Source organism: Eptesicus fuscus, chromosome 6, assembly GCF_027574615.1.
Source record: "Eptesicus fuscus isolate TK198812 chromosome 6, DD_ASM_mEF_20220401, whole genome shotgun sequence".
Lineage (NCBI taxonomy): Eukaryota > Metazoa > Chordata > Mammalia > Chiroptera > Vespertilionidae > Eptesicus > Eptesicus fuscus.
The window spans coordinates 103,284,984-103,289,582 of NC_072478.1; positions in this window are offsets into that span (position 1 = coordinate 103,284,984).

Here is a 4,599-nt window from a genome sequence, read left to right on the forward strand (position 1 = left end):
TTAGACCGGAGGGGTGAGACCGGACCTGGGTTCAGCAGCTCGGTACTGGAGGAAAGAATTCAGAGCCCAGCTTCAAACCATAAGAGAACATCTATTTGGAAAATCACAGAGGTAGAAGGAGTAATTAGTAGGGAAATAAAAATGGGCTTAGGAAACAAATTATGGAGGTAAAGGAAGGGCCTTGGAGCTTAGAAGTGAGGAAGGTCACGGTGATGCGTCTGGGGGGAGGCCGAGGAGGAGGGGAAAGGTGAGCCCTGCTCCCAGGAAGGAGAGCTCGCTGGGTCCTGGGTCCTGTGGCTTTAAGGGTGGGGGACCCCACGGGGAAGTTTTCATCGACTATGTAGCAGTAATAGACTATTCAGCAGCTCTCCAGGTGTGTCCTTCAGGGCCTAGGTCTCCACTGACTGGCTGGGGCCAGGGCAGGGTCATTATTCAGTGCAGCCGGTCCTGAGGGCAGCCATGGCATTGCTTGTCTGGTTTTGCAGCTTCTCCGGGCCTGGAGCGGAACCGCAACCGAGGCCTAGATGTTATCGTAGGGAGGACAGGCCAGGGGGCCCACATGCAGGACCAGCGATCTGCTAGGGGAGGAAGACTCACCCTGGGGGCGAGGTCCCCCCTACAACTGTGCTTTGCGAGGCGCCCGGGGCTTTCTGCCCTGGTGACCTTCTGGACCCGGCCCCTGGCCCTTGCTCAGCTCCTGTCTGTCTTCGCGCCTACCCGTCACCCCCCTGTCCTGATTCGCGGCTGGCCCGTGTGGGTTTCATTGATGAGCCCCTGTTCTCTGGGGGCCCGCTGGGTTTGGCCAGTGGCAGGAGAGAGGTCTGGGTATTCGTTTCCCCAGCTCCCTTCCTGCAGGGACATCCTTAGCAACGGCACTTTCCCACGCTGGCTCCCTCGGGGTTCCCTCACCCCCTTTCCCCGCTGCGGCCTGCTCCCTGGTCCCTTTGGGTGCCCCAGCCCTGCCCGCACCTTTGTAAACAGCCTCTTAGTGACGTTTCCTTGGTGGCCAGTGGGAGCGCGGTGTCTGTCCCTCGCCAGGACCCTCGCGGATAGACTTCCGGTACCGCACGTGCTCCGGACGCCCAGTGGTTAGTCACAGGATTGGAAATGTCCGGGGTGACAAAGGCCTGGCTCCTCTGTGCCCTTTACCTCACCCTCTCTCTGCCGAGCCCAGCCTTCCTAATAAGGCAGGGCCGCAGCCAGCAGACGCTGGAGGAAATCTGTGAATCAGCCAGCTTCCTCGGTTTTCCCAGAAAGGCGGAGACCTGCCCCCAGCGGCACGCGGAGCAGCACAGCCCGTCCTGGGCCCCGAGGTGCTCACCTCCTCCCTGCAGCAGGCCTGGCCTGCGAAGTCCAACTGCCCTCCCCACCGGCCGTCGGTGAAGATGCAATAGCTACGCATGTCCAGACCCTTCCTTTGTCTTTCTTTTTACTTTTTGAAATAGATTTTTATTGATTTCAGAGAGGAAGGGAGAGGGAGAGAGAGAGAGAAACATCAATGATGAGAATCATTCATCTGCTGCCTCCTGCACGCCCCCTACTGGGGAATCGAGCCCGCAACCCGGGTATGTGCCCTTGGCCAGAATCGAACCTGGGATCCTTCAGTCCGCGGGCCGACTTACGCTCTATCCACTGAGCAACACCGGCTAGGGCTGTCTTTCTTTTTAAATTGCAATAAAATATACATGACTTAAACGTTACTGTTTTAGCCACTTTTTCAGTCTACAGTTCAGTGGCATGAAGTACATTCACATCGTTGTGCAACCATCACCACCGTCCATCTCCGGAACCTTTTGGATCTTCTCAAATGAGAACTCTGTACCCATTAAACATTAACCGCCCTTCCCACCCTCCTGCCCCTGGCAACTGCCGCCTGCCCAGTGTGTGCCCTTGGCCAAGTCACTGACCTCTCTGCACCTCCCCCTCCCCATCGGGAAGATGGGATAAGAATAGTCCTGACCTTTTAGGCTTGTTCTGAGGTCTAAGTGAGATAACACAGGGAAAGCACATGCATTTTTACGTTTTCTTCTTATTGCTGGTTTTTAAAAAAAATCCTCACCCAAGGATATATGTCTGTTGATTTTTAAAGAGAGAGGAATGGAGAGAGATAGAGAGAGAGAATGAAGACAGAAATATTGATCGTCTGCCTCCAGCATGTGCCCTGACCGGGGATCGAACCCCCAACCTACCTATGTGCCCTGATGGGAATTGAACCTGCAGCCTTCTGGTTTATGGGACGACCCTCCAATTAACTGAGCCACCCAGCCAGGGCACATGTTTGTTATTCTGCTATTAGTCAATCTAATATAGTTAAATCTTTTCTTTAACTGCATTCAAATCCCAAACCGAATTTAATCCTAACTCTGCCTCAAAGTACAGCCACTCTCTCTGAGTGCTGACCATTTTAGCCCTCGCTGGCGTGTGCCACCTCATCTCCCATCAGTTGCCTCCACTTTCCTCACGTACCAACGATAGAAACGACTTGTGATCTCCAGAAGAAAATACTTTCTGTATTTTCCCTACCTATGTGCCTCGCCATAGCTATTCATTTCCCTGCTTTGCCTGCCGGTGACCTCCTATTCAGCCGTCAAAGCCCAGCTTGGATGTCACTCCCTCCAGGAAGCCCTCAGCCCAGGTATGCTTCCTCCCTGGCTATCACCCTGCCTCATCACAGCCATTATTGCCTTTTTATTTGAGCTGGCTCCTCTGCCGGGCTCTGAGCTCCCAAGGAGCTTGAATGGGTCTTACTTGTCTCAAATCCCCTGGCGTGTGGCACAGACCAGCAGGGAGAGGCCCCAGGGAAATGCTTGTGAGAGGAATGAGCCCATCTGCATCTCCATTACTCGGACCTAAGTCCTCACGGGTGGGCTTGTGCTTGTCCCTCCCCCTCCCCCAGGGATCTCGTCACACCAAGCTTCGCCGTGTCCAAAATGCTTCTGAGAGTAAATATGGCCTTCTCCGCGACGGGGTGTGGAGCAGACCGGGCAGAGGCGGAGGCCAATCTCTGCCTTCGCTGCTTCATTCTAAAGTCCTCTTCTAGAAGTGCATTGTGCACGCCGGAGAGCGGCTGACCCTAGGAAATCAGTCCCGGAGGTGACACAGCGCAGCCTCCCACGCGGCAGGTCTACCTGGGAGGAGGGCTGCACGTCCGTCCGAGGGGCCCCGCATCCGTCAACCAGAGTTAGGTCCTGGTCTTTTTGTGATTTCTGGTGTCTGCCCGGCTGGCCGGCTGGCCGGCTGGCCGGCTGCACTTCTCCCAAACCCCAAGTTCGCAGGACGATGGCCAAGCCCAGCAAGCCGAGGCCTGCTCCTTCCCTGCCGCTCCCCGCCCACTGCCTCCAGAAGGAAGCAGGCTGCCGTCCAGGACGAAGGCAGGGGACTTGGAAAGAGACACGTTCCCTCCAAGACGGCTGTCTGGTCGGCTGGCTTGGCAAGATGCTCATAATTAGCACGGCCAGACCTGGAAACACTTAGTGGCCAGGCGCACCGGGTCCTGTGGAATAGATCACGGCTGGAAGCAAGCAGGCCTCCAAGCGAGGCGCCAGGTGCCCGGGCTGCAGGACAGAGCTCAGGGGCGGCGCGGAGGATGAGAGAAGCGGCATCGCAGAGGCGGGAAGGAGGGGATCGCACTTTTCTTCCTTCTAGCTTCTCCCCTTTCCTGGCTGCCAGCAGTGTCTTCCTCCTAAAAGGGAGCTCTGTTCACGCTAGCCGGTTTGGCTCAGTGGATAGAGTGTCGGCCTGTGGACCAAAGGGTCCCGGGTTCGATTCCAGTCAAGGGCATGTACCTTGGTTGCAGGCTCCTCCCTGGCCTGGGTCCTGGTTGGGGCTCGTGCAGGAGGCAACCAGTCAATGGGTTTCTCTCACATGGATGTTTCTCTCTGTCCTTCCCTCTCTCTCCCACTCTCCCTAAAAATCAATGGAAAAAACATGCTCAGGTGAGGATTAAAAATAAAAAGGAAGCTCTGTTCATGATCCTTCCCTGCTCAGAAACCCTCACTGGCTCCCACTGCTCACAGAGGCTCCTGTGCTTTAGGTCGGCATTCAAGGCCACCACACACGGTCCCTCCGGTACTGAGTCCATCTCTACTTGATGTTTATCACCTGGGGATACATCTATCTTTCTCCTCCTTTGTAAAGGGATGTGTGTGTGTGTGTGTGTGTGTGTGCGCACGCATGTGCTATAATATGACTTCTATTGAGCACCTACCATGCACAGCACCAGACATTCCATACTTATTTCTCTATCTAATTTGCCCAACACATCTGCAATGTATTATTTTTCCCCCTTTTTAAGTGAGAAAAGCAAAGCTTGGAGAAGTTGCCCAGGGTCATGATACGGGGAAGTGGTGAAGCCAGGATTGGAACTCAGATGGACTGGGCTGCCTGACCCATGGCCTTCCCACTGGAGCAAGAGCCCCCTTGAGGACTGGACTATTGTCTTCTAAACGTCTGCATTCGCTCCCCTCCATACGTAGGTGCTCCTCTGCTATAGGCGGAATGTTGGCATCGTCCCAAGTTTCATGTTAAAATCTACCCCCCGATGTGATGGTGTTAGGAGGGGGTCCTCTAGGAGGTGACCAGGTCGTGAGGGTGCAGACC